Source organism: Bos taurus, chromosome 3, assembly GCF_002263795.3.
Source record: "Bos taurus isolate L1 Dominette 01449 registration number 42190680 breed Hereford chromosome 3, ARS-UCD2.0, whole genome shotgun sequence".
Taxonomy (NCBI): domain Eukaryota; kingdom Metazoa; phylum Chordata; class Mammalia; order Artiodactyla; family Bovidae; genus Bos; species Bos taurus.
This window is the reverse complement of record NC_037330.1, coordinates 51,044,778-51,060,587: the sequence shown is the minus strand read 5'-3', so window position 1 is coordinate 51,060,587 and position 15,810 is coordinate 51,044,778. Positions and strand designations below refer to the sequence as shown.

Below are 15,810 nucleotides of genomic sequence, written 5' to 3'. Positions count from 1 at the left end.
CGTCATAGCAAACAACACCCTCTTCCAGCAACACAAGAGATGACTCTATGTAAAGCAATTATCCTTCACTTAAAAAATAAATTAAAAAAAAATTTTTAAAGACGACTCTACACATGGATATCACCAGACAGTCAATACCAAAATCAGACTGATTATGTACTTTGCAACCAAAGATGGAGAAGCTCTATACAGTCTGCTGACTGTGGCTCAGATCATGAGTTCCTTATTGCAAAATTCAGGCTTAAATCGAAGAAAGTAGGGAAAACCACCAGACCATTCAGGTATGACCTAAATCAAATCCCTTATGATTGCTTATACAGTGCAGGTGACAAATAGATTCAAGGGACTAGATCTGGTAGACAGAGTGCCTGAAGAACTATGAACAGAGGTTCATAACACTGTACAGGAGGCAGTGACCAAAGCCATCCCCAAGAAAAAGAAATGCAAAAAGGTGAAATGGTTGTCTGAGGAGGCCTTACAAATAGCTGAGAAGAGAAGCTAAAGGCAAATGAGAAGGGGAAAGATACACCTCCCAACTGAATGCAGAGTTCCAGAGAATAGCAAGGAGAGATAAGAAAATCTTAAATGAACAATGCAAAGAAGTAGAGGAAAACATTAGAATGGGAAAGACTAGAGGTCATTCCAGAAAATTGGAGAGACCAAGGGAACATTTCATGAAAGATGGGCATAAAAAAGGACTAAACTGGCAAGGACCTGACAGAAGCAGAAAAAATTAAAAAGAGGTGGCAAGAATACACAGGAGAACTGTACAAAAAAGGCCTTAATGATCCAGATAACTATGATGGCTATGGTCACTCACCTAGAGCCAGACATCCTAGAGTGTGAAGTCAAGTGGGCCTTAGGAAGCATTACTACAAACAAAGCTAGTGGAGGTGATGGAATTCAGAACTGAGCTATTTCAAATCCTAAAAGGTGATGGTGTTAACAGTGATGTATTCAACATGCCAGCAAATTTGGAAAACTCAGCAGTGGCCACAGGATTGGAAAAAGTCAGTTTTCATTCCAATCCCAAAGAAAGGCAATGCCAAAGAATGTTCACACTACCGCACAGTTATACCCATTTCACATGCCAGCAAGGTTATGCTTGAAATCCTTCAAGCTAGGCTTCAACAGTGGACTGAGAACTCCTGATCTTCAAGCTAGATATAGAAGATCAAAGGAACCAGAGACCAAATTGCCAACATCTGTTGGATCATGGAAAAAGCAAGGGAATTCCAGAAAAAAATCTGCTTTGTTGACTACACTAAATAAAGTCTTTGACTGTGTAGATCACAACAAACTGGAAAATTAAAGAGACAGGAATACCAGACCACCTTATCTGCCTCCTGATAAACGTGTATGCAAGTAAGAAGCAACAGTTAGAACCAGACGTAGAACAATGGACTGGTTCAAAACTGGGAGCATGTAAAGGCTGTATGCTGTCAGCCTGCTTACTAACTTCTATAAGAGTACATCATGCGAAATGCCAGGTTGAATGAATCACAAGCTGGAATCAAGATTGCCAGGAGAAATATCAACAACCTCAGATGTGCAAATGATACCGTTCCAATGGCAGAAAGTGAAGAGGAACTAAGGAGCCTCTTGATGAGGGCCAAAGAGGAGAGTGAAAAAGCTGGCTTAAAACTCAACATTTGAAAAACAAAGATCATGGCATCTGGTCCCATCATTTCATGGCAAATAGATGGAGGGAAAAGAAAACAGTGACACTTTATCTTCTTGGGCTCCAAAATCACTGCGGACAGTGACTGCAGCTGCAAAAATAAAAAAGTACTTGCTCCTTGGAAGGAAAGCTATGACAAACCTAGACAATGTATTAAAAAGATTTAGGGTTAAGGCAGTTGAAAAGGTAGACTGCTGCTGCTGCTAAGTCGCTTCAGTCGTGTCCGACTCTGTGTGACCCCATAGATTGCAGCCCACCAGGCTTCCCCGTCCCTGGGATTCTCCAGGCAAGAACACTGGAGTGGGTTGCCATTTCCTTCTCCAATGCATGAAAGTGAAAAGTGAAAGGGAAGTCGCTCAGTTGTGTCTGACTCTAGCGACCCCATGGACTGCAGCCTACCAGGCTTCTCTGTCCATGGGATTTTCCAGGCAGAAGTACTGGAGTGGGGTGCCATTGCCAGCTACCAAATGGTAAGAAAAATTATAGTCATTATTGAGATGAGTGAGAAGGCCTGGTTGAGAGTATTAAATGCAGTGAAACAGAGCTGCATCTATGCCAAGGCTGCCTGAGCAATACAGAAGAAAGCAGAAAGGGGGAAGAACAAATAATTTTTTGAACACCAGCTGTGTGTAATCATGCTAGATTCTTTATATTATTTCATTTGATCCTCACAATTCAGTGAGGTCAGTGGTGGTGTCCCACTTCCAGAGAAAAGAAAGAGACTAGGAAGATAAGCACTTTGTCCAAGGTCACATCTGGGATTTTGATTTCAAAATATGTGCCCTTTCCACTGCCCAGTGTTCCTTAGAATACTGACAGGGAATCCAAAGTGGGTTTGAGGTTCAAGAAAGAGGTGCTAACTACCTTCCTGAAAAATCAAGCAGTTATCCTTTGCTGAACAAAGACAAGGACTGAATAAACACTATAGTTTGGTCAATTGTGGTTGTGGGTGACCTTCCAGGAAGCAGTTTACATAGAGTGATGATTGAGACCTGATTGCAAGGGCTGCTCTAGTAGACAGTTGTAAAGATACTAGACACAGCAAACGTTGACCACTCTTCGTATGGTTGGCATAAGAGGAAAGAGGAGAGATTATAATCCAGTAGGATATGGTAAATCTTCAGAACACTTTTCAGAATAATGGAGGCTTGAGCATTTGGCAACAAAAGAGATAGTCAGACAAGTGGGATTGGGAGTATTGAAAAAACAGTGTAACTGATGAAGAATTCTTATGCTGATGAAGTAATAGGCAAATATTACTTTTCCTAGAAAAAGTAATAAGCAAATATGCCTTTGATGACATTCCCAGTTTTTTCATCTTTCCTGCTTTCCTCCGCCTTTCTCCTTGCCTTGAATGTCAGTGTTGTTTGGTAACATTTTGCCTCTCGTACTTAATTTCAGAAGTGAATGAACCAAGTCTTGTATATTGCTCCTTCGAAAAACCCATCTTATTATCATTTCATTTCTTGTTCTAGTTTATTCTTATCCCCCTCCACTACAGGTTAATGATGTGCTTTAGGAAAATTAACTTAGGGCAGCATTTCTGAGTTTGATCCATACAGCCACTGTGTTTAATTCTGGTGTCTAACTTCCTTTTTTCTTTCATATTTTGTGCTTTGTCAGCTTCTCTGCCTTCTCGTCTTTAATAATCCATAAGTCAGTCTTAGGGACATATACACATACTTCACCAAAAAATATACACAGTTTCTACATAAGAGACTTTCCAGTCATCCAAAAATTGTGTTTGGATAATGTAAAAACAACACTAAACCAGTAAAGATGACTACAGTAAGAGAGGCAGATTTGAAACTGTTTTCTTACCAAAACAATCTCTATGCTGCTGCTGCTAAGTCGCTTCAGTCGTGTCCGACTCTCTGCGACCCCATAGACGGCAGCCCACCAGGCTCCCCCGTCCCTGGGATTCTCCAGGCAAGAACACTGGAATGTGTTGCCATTTCCTTCTCCAAATCTCCATGCAACCAAGCACATTATCTGGATTACTTTTGTCTCCCTAGAGCCAAACACTCAGTCTAGCACTTAGTAAACACTGAGTTAGTATTTGTGGAATAAATCAAATAAGTGAATGGACAGGGAAAACTTGATTAAATTATTGTTGGTATTATGAACTTCAAAACAGAATTGGTAGCACTGGTAAAATTGCACAGGAAAAAATGAAAATAGTTGCTTACTATCATGAGTTAAAAGAAGGACTGTAACCTTTGTCTTGATAATGATTCATATTTTCCAGGATGAATATTGTCTGATAAGGATGTAAATAGCCTAAAAACAGTTGCTACTTTTAACCAAACCTAGCATAGCTTTTTTGCAAATAGATATTTATAAAACCTTTTAAAAATTAATGAAAGACAAAACTAGACATCTGACTGGGAGATTATCTTTTAACTCATACAATTATAAAATTAGTAAACATTTTAATTTTTAATATCTTTGATTTAAAACTTTGAATATTGCTTTTCTCTGATTTCGATGGACTTAGTCTTTCATGTTCTATGGACTGATAAATAGAAGAATTGCTTATAGAGCAGTCAATCACCAAGTATGTAGATATAGCACTAAATCTTTTATTTATCTGATGCATCACAGACACATTTCTGGAGAATTCTTCAAATGTTTTACATGTTGGTATTTGTTCGTTGAATTGGAAGCATTTATCAAATATTAATGGATCTTAATGGAAAAATTCACTCTAGAGGCAGACTCTTCTTTAACTAGTCTTACTGAATATATTTTTATTAACTAGTCTTACAAACTTGCATGAAAATTATAAGGGGAAAAAATTTCATTCCCAGGTATATTGAGTGCTTCTTAAATTCAAGAAACCTAACTGCCCGAGGTGTTTTTTTCTCTGTTGTCTTTAAACACTTCCGTTTAGATTGTGTATTATAGAGACTTAACACCTTTTTAATATTCTTCCTGCCTCTGACTTTTCTCATTCTGATAGTTCTAGTTAACAATAACAATAAAGTCATATGATTCTTGCAGGCAAAATTAAAATGCTTCTGATTTATTCCTAGTTTAAATATTGATATTTTTGCAAAGTTTTAGAACAGATTATAAAGGCCAAAGGGTAAAAGGCAGATTACTATTTTCTAGTTCTCACTATTGCTAATTGTGTAGTCCCAGTTTCAGTGAGCAGTATGAGTTTCTCTTTGTCATGCTGGAACAGCTCGGGTATCAGTTCAGTCTCTCAGTTGTGTCTGACTGTTTGCAACCCCATGGACTGTAGCATGCCAGGCTTCCCTGTCCATCACCAACTCCTGGAGCTTGCTCAAACTCATGCCCATCAAGTCAGTAATGCCATCCATCCATCTCATCCTCTGTCGTCGCCCTCTCCTCCTGCCTTCAGTCTTTTCCAGAGAATCAGTTCTTCACATCAGGTAGCCAAAGTATTGGAGCTTCAGCTTCAGCATCAGTCCTTCCAAGGACTCAGTACTAATTTCCTTTAGGATTGACTGGTTTGATCTCCTTGCAGGCCAAGAGACTCTCAAGAGTCTTCTCGAACACCACTCAAAAGCATTGATTCTTCGGCGCTCAGCTTTCTTTATGGTCCAGCTCTCACATCCATGCATGACTACTGGAAAAACCTTAGGTTTGACTAAACAGACCTTTGTTGGCAAAGTAATGTCTGCTTTTGAAGCTCAGTATACTCTGCCTTAAAAGACAAGACATATCAAAAATACGTAAAGCTTAATACTGAAAATTACATGGGAGCAAAAGTACTCAGGAAACCGCTACAAACTGCTTAAACGCCCATAATTTCTGTGGAGGTAAAATCATGTTATGGTAACTGAATTGTACGATTTTATTTACTGATTTTCTTTCTAATGAGTTTTTCAGTTCTCTACGTTATGATGCTGTTTGTCACATGGAGGTTTTCCATTGCAATGCATGACAAATCAGCTACACTGCAAAAATGTTTCATAAGAATCAAGCAGCTGCCACATATTCCTGTGGTTTCAGTGCAGAGAAGTATGTTGTTCGTCCAAAACACTAACTCATACAACTTTCATATGCTCCAAAATTCCTCAAATGGCCTAAAACTAAATGCACTAACCCTCTACAGCTCACATTATTGATTGAGAGATACATTAACACATTGAAAGCAGAAATAAAGTTATGTATTCTTTCCCCAAAGGGAAAGAAAATACACATTTGAAAAGAAAAAAACTTTGTGTAATTTTGAAGAATCGTATGAAACTCAGTATCACAGGTTAACAAGAGGAAGTGGAGTTAGCAAATACAGATTTCTCTTTTGAGAAAATTGATAAGAGTAGGAAAGAAATTGAACGGTTACAGTCTGTTTTGGATAAAATACTGAAGTATGTTTGTAGGGTACAGAGAAGAATTTTAACAAGAATCTGAAGCTGAGGGCAGAGTTGGGGGGTAGACATAATGGTGGAACAGGGTCCCAGAAGAGACACGTAGAAGTGAAAGTTGTTCAGTCGTGTCTGACTCTTTGTGCCCCATGAACTGTAGCCCACCAGGCTCCTCTGTCTATGGAATTCTTCAGACAAGAATACTGGAGTGGTAGCCATTCCCTTCTCCAGGGAATCTTCCCGACCCAGGGATCGTACCCAGGTCTTCTGCATTGCAGGCAGATTCTTTACCGTCTGAGCCACCAGGGAAGCTTATATAATAGTGTGCACTAAGTCACTTCAGTTGTGTCCAAGTCTCTGCAACCCTATGGACTGTAGTCCACCAGGCTCCTCTGTCCATGGGATTCTCCAGGCGGGAATACTGAAGTGGGTTGTCATGCCCACCTCCAGGGGATCTTCCTGACCCAGGAAACAAACCCATGTCTCTCATGTCCCTGCATTGGCAGGTGGGTTCTTTATACCACTAGTGCTGCCTGGGAAGCCCATAATCAAAAAAGTGAGATCATGGTCAAATAGATACATTATCTTCTGAGGCCAGAAGAAAATAAGAATAAATCCCATGGACAAAGGAGCTTGGTGGGCTGCAGTCCATGGGGTCACAAAAGAGTTGGACAGGACTTAGTGACTAAACAACAAGTATGGATATAGGTAAGTTTGTAAGTAGAAGGGAGATTTTAAAATCATGCCTGACAATTTCATTTTCCAATGAAGTTGATGTTTTCAATGAGTATGATGTTGGGTTCTAAAACTAAAGAGATGATGGTTGAGTAGGGTGTGAAAGAAATTGGTTACAGTCATTGAGAGTATCCAGAAAAGGACCTAACCAAGTGCCAGAGAAAGCTGACAAGTAACCCAGAGGAGGCCAGAGATCATGGATTTGTAGTGGTATCAATTTTTGAAGTTCCCTTCTTCCTCCCACACTCCTCCCCTCCAGTACTTTTCAGCTATCCTATTGTAGGTGTGGAGAAAGCAAGTATGTAGCACTGATCCCAGGTTGTAGTTTTGATGAATAGGAAAGTTAAGATAAGGATGCAAGAGAGGCTGAAGTGTGCTGGTGAAAGGTTAGTTCAAGAAATCAGGACAGTTATAATTGGTAACCGGTAAGGGAGACATCTTAGGAATACAATCGGTTGTCCTAATGAAATGTTTCTTTTGTCCCTCCCCAAAAGTTGCATCTTCAGTTCTGACGTCTCTCCTAGGTTGCAAACCAGAATTTTATTTGTGGGAAGGGAGATCTCCATTTGGATATCACTAAAGCAATTCACTCTCTCAAATCTAAGATTTAGGTGATCTCTTCCTAATTACCCAGAATTGAAGTCTGAAGTTGGCTTTGGTGCTTGTCTTGCCCTTATCTCCCATATCTAATCAATTGTTAAATCCTTCCTTTGTTTTTCTCCCTTCCCATTGCTACCAACCCACATCAGGCTTTCATTACTTGCCTAGACTGCTGCAATCATAACCTTCTTAAACAGGTCTCTGGCCAGGTGTCTCTTCCCTCAAACTAGCCCATCCTTTCTCTAGCTACAGAAGTAATCTCACTAAAGCTTAATTCTGATCAGGGCAGGTCTTTGTTCAGAAACCTAGTGACACCCCCATTTCCTATCATGTGATTTTGCTTGAGATTCAAAGCCCTCCTAATAGAGCCCCAACCTGCTTACCCAACTTATTTCTCTTTTGTGTCCTTTTGTTCTCTGTTAGCTTGTATCATTGTGGCCTGTGCTTAAAATGCCTTTCCTTTTCATGTTTGCCTGTCCTAGCCTTCAAGACCCACTTCTAATGTCACTACCTCCTTAGAAGTCTTTCTTAAGCCCCCAGAGGTACAAATAATATCTTCCTTTTACAAATTCCTATAGGTGAGACCCTTCTTTTGGACCGTATTGTCTTCTGCTTTGGTAGAGGTATCTATATAAAGATCTCATTTTCTTTGCTATTCATTTTCTTCCAGCAGTGTAGATAACAAGTATAACAAATGATCAGAACTGAACAGTTCAGTCACTCAGTCGTGTCCGACTCTTTGCGACCCCATGAATCACAGCACGCCAGGCCTCCCTGTCCATCACCAACTCCCGGAGTTCACTCAGACTCACGTCCATCGAGTCAGTAATGTCATACAGCCATCTCATCCTCTGTCGTCCCCTTCTCCTCCTGCCCCCAATCCCTCCCAACATCAGAGTCTTTTCCAGTGAGTCAACTCTTCGCATGAGGTGGCCAAAGTACTGGAGTTTCAGCTTTACAATCAGTCCTTCCAATGAACACCCAGGACCAATCTCCTTTAGGATGGACTGGTTGGATCTCCTTGCAGTCCAAGGGACTCGCAAGAGTCTTCTCCAACACCACAGTTCAAAAGCATCAGTTCTTCGGTGCTCAGCTTTCTTCACAGTCCAACTCTCACATCCATACATGACCACTGGAAAAACCATAGCCTTGACTAGATGGACCTTTGTTGGCAAAGTAATGTCTCTGCTTTTCAATATACTATCTAGGTTGGTCATAATTTTCCTTCCAAGGAGTAAGCGTCTTTTAATTTCATGGCTGCAGTCACCATCTGCAGTGTTTTTTGAGCCCCCCAAAATAAAGTCTGACACTGTTTCCACTGTTTCCCCATCTATTTGCCATGAAGTGATGGGACCAGAACCATGATCTTCGTTTTCTGAATATTGAGCTTTAAGCCAACTTTTTCACTCTCCTCTTTCACTTTCACCAAGAGGCTTTTTAGTTCCTCTTCACTTTCTGCCATAAGCGTGGTGTCATCTGCATATCTGAGGTTATTGATATTTCTCCCAGCAATCTTGATTCCAGCTTGTGCTTCGTTCTAAACACTGGTTGTCCATTAGAATCACATAGAAAGTGTTTAAAAATTACTAATACTTGGGAATTCCCTGATGGTAAAGTGTTTAGGACCCCACACTTTCACTACTGTGGGTGTAGGTTTAATCCCTGCTTGGGGAACTAATATCTTGCAAGCCTTATGGCATAGCCAAAAAAATAAAATAAAAATTTCTTTGTATATATATATATATATACACACATATATACACATATACATATGTATATGTATAGAAAGAAGTCGCTCAGTGGTGTCCAACTCTGCTCCTTCATCCATGGGATTCTCCAGGCAAGAATACTGGAGTGGGTTGCCATTTCCTTCTCCAGTGGATCATCCCAACCCAGGGATCAAACCTGGGTCTCCCACATTGCAGGCAGACTCTTTACCATCTGAGCCACCAGGGAATCCCTCTGTGTGTGTGTGTGTGTAATGTATAATATCTGATTCAAAGATTTTAATTGAATGGTCTGGGATGGAGCCTGGACATAAATATTTTTAAGTTCCCCAAGTGATTGTAATTTGTACAGATAAAATTGACAACCACTGTCCTAGTGCAGTTATTAGTGTGCTAGATAAAGATGTGCTAAATCAGTTAATTTAGCTGTATCTGCCAGGATTTGGTTGCTTAGAGGCATTTCCTAGGTTTCTTCTAAAGTCTTCAGTAGTTAATGGTGTTGGAAGATGCTTTTTGGCTATCACAGAAAGGATGAATTAATTAGAAACAATAGAATTGCCTGTTTTCATTAGCATGTTTTATTTTGTAATGACAGATTTCAAAAATTATTTGAAGAGCATAGACAAGTGGGCCTTTGAAATCATAAAGTCTCCTCGTTCTTAAAATGAATCAGACATGTGAGCTTGTGTGGTATGGTGGTTAGAAGTGTAGACCTGTGGGAGTACTTCTGGGGCTTATTTGCTCATCTCTTACTAACTACGTGACCTTAAGAAAGTCACTTGAGCCTCACTGTGGAGTTAACACTTGGTGTAACTTCACAGAAAGGTGGAAGATAAACAAGTTAGTTTCATAAAGAAAAGTTTCTTTTTACAAACTTGGAAATCACTGTAGCTGCTTATGTTTGACTCAGTGGCTGAGATCCTGCCACAAAAGGAATAGCTGGGGGAAAAACTGGCATTCTTCAAGGGAAACTAATTCACTTGCTCTAATTTAGAAAGTCACCCATTTTAAAGTATCTGAATTTTAAACTGAGCTCTGACCGCTTGTCATTTGTTTCCTTGTCAAACAAGAGTAAAACCATGTTTGAAAGTGAAAGTAAAGTTGCTCAGTCGTGTCCGACTCTTTGCGACTCCATGGACTGTAGCCCACCAGGCTTCTCCGTCCATGGGATTTTCCAGGCAAGAATACTGGAGTGGTTGCCATTTCCTTCTCCAGGGGATCTTCCCCACCCAGAGATTGAACCCAGGTCTCCTGCATTGCAGGCAGATGCTTTACCCTCTGAGCCACCAGGGAAATGTTTACTTAAAAACAACATTCAGAGCAGCTACTTAAAAACAACATCCAGAGGAGCTTAGGGAAGTGCCATGAAGGAGTTACCTCTGCACATGGCCCAGCCCATGTTATTTTATGGAAAAAGAAAAGCTGTTCCATAGGCTGACTTTTTTTGTTGTTCTTTCCCTGTGCCCCTGGGGCCATTGTGTTACTTCAAGGAGGAGGCTAAGGGTCACAGATTAGACAAATGTTTTTAGAGAAATAAGTGACAGAGTTGAATAATCATCTACGTTCTTCCCAGTAAGAAACACTCAAGGTAGAAAAAGAGTTATGTTAAATATGAGCCCTGAACATACAGATGATATCCTTTTTGAAAGTTTATACCAAAAAAAAATTTTTTAATATCTGAGAGAGATGTTTTGTAAAATGCCTTGGGTTTGTGTGAGCCCTCAAATTTCTGAAAATAGATGACATTTTGACCCATTGGGTTACTACTGGTCACAGCTCTCCTTTGTTTCAGTTTTGAGTGTATGTTTTCACAGACAGAAGTCATCCTTTATCATTTAGCACTTGTTCACGGAGAAGGCAATGGCACCCCACTCCAGTTCTCTTGCCTGGAAAATCCCATGGACGGAGGAGCCTGGTAGGCTGCAGTCCATGGGGTCGCGAAGAGTCGGACATGACTGAGTGACTTCACTTTCACTTTTCACTTTCATGCATTGGAGAAGGAAATGGCAACCCACTCCAGTGTTCTTGCCTGGAGAATCCCAGGGACGGGGGAGCCTGGTGGGCTGCTGTCTATGGGGTCGCACGGAGTCGGACACAACTGAAGCGACTTAGCAGCAGCAGCAGCAGCATGTAGAGAATGAGGGAAAATCCCAACTCGTTTTCTTAAAGAAGACATGGTAAGGGTAAAATGACAACTGTTGCTGCAGTGCAGGAAGGAGTATCCAGACTTGATAGATAAGCAAGATCCTCTGTGATAAAAGGCGTCCATTTTTAGCACTGTTCTTAACCAATGTGACCTTGGATGAATCCGTACCCTGCCCACCTCAGCTGTCAAAAGGAAACTAGCTGGATAGGTCCCATTTAAGAAACTAAGTGGTATACCCTCATCAAAGAAGACTGTGCAGTTAGACCTCATGTTTCAGATTTCTCACTTACTCAGGCCAGTATTAATAAAGATGCCTCATCTGTCGCAAAAGACATTTGGTTTTGTTTGATTCTAAGCCCCTGAAATGTCAGGTACTGTAATATCTATTCTGTTTGCATTGGTAAAGCAACAGGCATAGTGCTTGTGCATGTAAATATTGAAGGTACTTCCTTTTAACAGAAATATCCCTCTTACCTTCTCCTGCCCAGCCCTAACTTCTGAAGGATGAGATCAGAGTGTCAAAAATTTCCTTTTAAGCCCAGCATTATCTTTTGGCAGTCTCTGCATATTCATCACCTTTATGTGTGGTGATCAGCAGAACAGGTTTCCCTACTGCAACAGAACTCTGTATGAACCTAGTAATTTCTCAAATCTGATAATACAGAAAAGTGTGGCTTTTCACTTCCTGTCCCTTCCTCCAACCCCAAACCATAGAGAAGCACGCTTTCTGGTGACATTTATTCACATAGACATTCTCACAGCACTTTTTTCACTTAAGATTATACTGAATATGAGGAGTGGTGGTCAGTGTCATTTCACAACAGCCTACCAGCTTGATTCTGCAAGTTTAGGAAACTCTTAAGAGGTACTGCTGCTTAGTGTTGATGGTCAGGTTAAGGGATGTCTGTGCTATTTCATTTAAGATAAATGCTTGATGTGATCTTCACACGTATCACCCAGATTATTCAAGAAAGGATCGATCAGACCATGCTGCGATTTCTGGTATTGCAAGAGCTGCATCGTATGCTCCCCAGTGGGAATGTGCAGTAAGCAAAGCAATACAGCCACACTGGGAAGGCCATTTAAAATTCCAAGTCAATTACTGTTTCTTAATGCACTACCAGGAGATGGATAACCTTGAGTCCCATCAATTGTTTTACCTCCACTTGTTCAGTAAACTACAACTTTAATTCTTCATATAGCTTTCTCTGTTGATACGAAACAAACCAGTGACTCACAGTCACAGATAACTTTCTTCTGAGGCTTAACAAGAGTTTGTATAGCTCTAAATCTTTGGATATAAGGATTTATAAAAAGGCCACTTTTAATTAAAAATCTCTTGTTTCAGTTACCAAACTTTGAAACTCTTCCCAATTGTGTGTATAAGAATTCCTGTTAACCAGATGTTGTTTGACAGCTCAGTAATAACGAATGGAGGGTGCCTGTCCTAACCTGCCTTCAGACTCTCCTTTTGATGTGTAGCACATGTGGAGCAGTCAGCTAAATAAAGGTCTTATCAATAAGATGCAGTTTGATACTTCGCTTTTTTTTGCTTTTGTTGTCATGCCATTGACCATATGGTAAAGAACTAGTTATAGAAGGCTGCCTTTCTTTTCAGAATAGAGATTTGAATCAGGGGAGTTCTCATGAGAAGTTTCCTGGCTTGTTTGTGATTTATACATTTGCAGATTATGTCATTTTTGTCAAATTATATTCTCCAACATAAAGACTGTTTGTGGTAAACCATCCTTTTCGTGTCACCTTTAGAGGTTTTTATTCATCTTTAAAAGTACACAAAGGTAATAAATGGAAACATAAAAATCTTCTGTTTTTACTCACTGCCAGTCACATTTTCTATTGATTATTTTAAAGGCATTTCCTGCATAAAGCACACTGTTAAATACCAACTATGCTATATTACTATTTTATTTAAGTAGAGTAGTTATTTGGGCCCAGTTATTGTTTCCTTTGATATTCACTATTAGAAGTTGTTGGACTAGAACAGAGGTTTGAGTCCCTTTAAATTTTATATATTAAGTATATAATATATACAGATGTATATGCTAATCCTTTAAAGTATTGAAAGGAGGAGCCTGGGGACTCAATTTAACAAAAATGGGAGAGGATTTATAAGATTCTGAGGTTTTACTTCAAAGATAACTTGGATGTGAAAGATTTTACATCATGATATCTTTCTCTGAAAATGTATTTTTGTTGTGAAGTAATGAATTTGAACAGTATATTCTGGGGCATTGCATTTTAGGAAAATGAGAAGCTAGAATTAGGGATATAGCGAAGAACACCAGTCTGAATAAGGAGCAGTTAGATGGCATCTATTAGGAAATAAGAAAAAGACTTGGAATTAATTGAGAACCATTTTCAAGCATATGAAGGAATAACTTTTAAGTGCTGCCTCTCCCTCCCACACACAGCCCCCACCACGTCCATATTCTGCAAGGGCCATTTACATTATATATAAGAAACAACGTCCAGGATTTAAAGCATATTAACCATTGCAACATGCTATACACATAGAGGTAAAGAATCTCCGTCCTTCAAGGTTATGGAGGTAGTTTATTAACTATCTTGTGTAAAGGGTCCAAATCACTACATTAAGAAATGATCTTGAGTCTGTTTTCTTAGATCTTCTAACTTAATGGGAGGAGACTGAAAGGGAGTATAGCTTTGCAGCTACACTCTGTTACTTTCATTGACCTAAAAAGAGTAAGAACACACCCCATTCAAGAACAGTAGTAACCAACCAGAAATACACAAAAATAATGACCTGTAGTAGTTGGACTGTAGAAATTCTAAAGTGCTCTTCCTTTTGGGCAAGTGTCATTTTCATATTTAACCTGTGGAGCTAAAATACCTTTGCTCCAGAGGAAGGCACCAGGCACCCACTTGAGGAACAGCCCCTTGCTCCACAGTTTCCTCTACAGGAATGGAGTGAATTAAAGGTACAGACCAAGCCTGCTCAGTGGCTCTCAGTCCTGCTCACCCTTGGCCAACACTGAGTTTCAGGACAAATGGAAGTAAGGAGGAGAAATGCAGAAACAAGTGGTAGATCTTGATTTAATGTTTGGCCCACCTAATGAATTTGAAGCTCATCTCACCTCCCTGATAGATACTCTGAAATATTCTAGCAGGAAGATGATACTACTCTGTGCAGGCGGGAGGAGGAGTCGAGAACATGCTTCCTCCCTCCCTTCCTCTAAAACGGAAAGGAGGAAAATATTTTGAAGAAGAAAAAATATTTCCGTAAACACAATAAATTCGTGACCTCTTAAGCCATTTCTCCTCATTAAACAATTAGTGATCACCTACAGTGTCCCCAACATGAAGGACACAGTGAATGCAGTAAATACACGAGTCACTACCCTCATGACATTCACCTTCTTTTGGATGAGAGAGAGACAGTAAACAAGCAAACAAATAATAGAACTAGAAAATAGTAAGGACTGTGAAGACAAAGTAGGCAGGTAGAGAAGGTAAACGAGACGATGGGTTTAAGATAGAAAAGGTGACATTTAAACAAAACTGAATTACATGAAGGAGTCCACCATGTAGATACTTGGGGAAAAAGCACCCCGTAGAAAGAACACAGCCAGCTCTTAAGTGAGGACAAACTAAACCTTGGCTTAATTGAGGCAACTTTGCTCAGTTTGGCTGGAGTGAAGTAAATCAAGGAAAGTTCTCTCTCCAGCTGGTAGATTTTTATGAGATATTTTTGGTTTCGTTAAGCATCTTCCATACTTTAGTGATCCAGGGGGCAGAAGATCTTTCCCAGACCAGATCTTTAATATCCTACAGCCAAATGATTGCTTTGGATTTCTCATCTCATGTTAGTTGCTCCCATCATCAGACTTACAGCATATAAAGCATTGTATTAGTGACTGAGTTATTCACTTTAAATTAAAATTGGTGCACATTAATCTACTAGTATAAGAATGTGCAAACTTTCTGTGAAGGGCCAGATTATATCTTCATCTTTGCTGGCCCAACTGTCCCAGCTGCTCAGCTCTGCTGTTGGAATACAAAAGCAGCTACAGAATACATAAATAAATGGGCATGACTGTTTTTCAATTTTATTTACAAAAGTAACAAGCAGCAGGCCAGATTTGGCCCACAGACCATCGTTTGTCCAGGACTACGTGGCTCAGTGTTAAAGAATCCACCTGCCAAAGCAGGAGTTGCAGGAGACCCTGGTTAGATCCCTGGGTCTGGAAAATCCCCTGGAGAAGGAAGTGGCAATCCACTCCAGTATTCTTGCCTGGAGAACCCCATGGACAAAGAGCCTGGCAGCCTGTAGTCCATAGGGTCACAAGGAGTCACTCACAACTAAGCACGCACATATACGCATGCATCTTGTAGTTCACTGAGAAGTGCTAGTATAGCAGCAGTTTCAGTTCTGTAATCCTTCACCAAATTATGTATTACTATTAAGGGAACAAGTCTGTGGGGAATACAAAGATGGATGAATAAATATCCCAGTTTTCCACCTTCCTGCTTGATGAGAAAAAAATATACAACTAACTATATATTTTCATATTACTTGAAATATAAGCATATCCATGTGATAGA

At 40.0% G+C, this 15,810-nt stretch overlaps 1 protein-coding gene across 12 annotated transcripts in view; it reads left to right on the top strand.

The window, feature by feature from the left end:
- RPAP2 (RNA polymerase II associated protein 2) overlaps positions 1–15,810 on the top strand; it is a 127,508-nt gene that overhangs the window by 61,616 nt on the left and 50,082 nt on the right. The window contains exon 12 of one of the 12 annotated variants that reach the window (XR_003033839.2): positions 5,175–5,469. The gene's annotated coding sequence lies outside the window, so the exon portion shown is untranslated. 12 annotated transcript variants of the gene reach the window in all.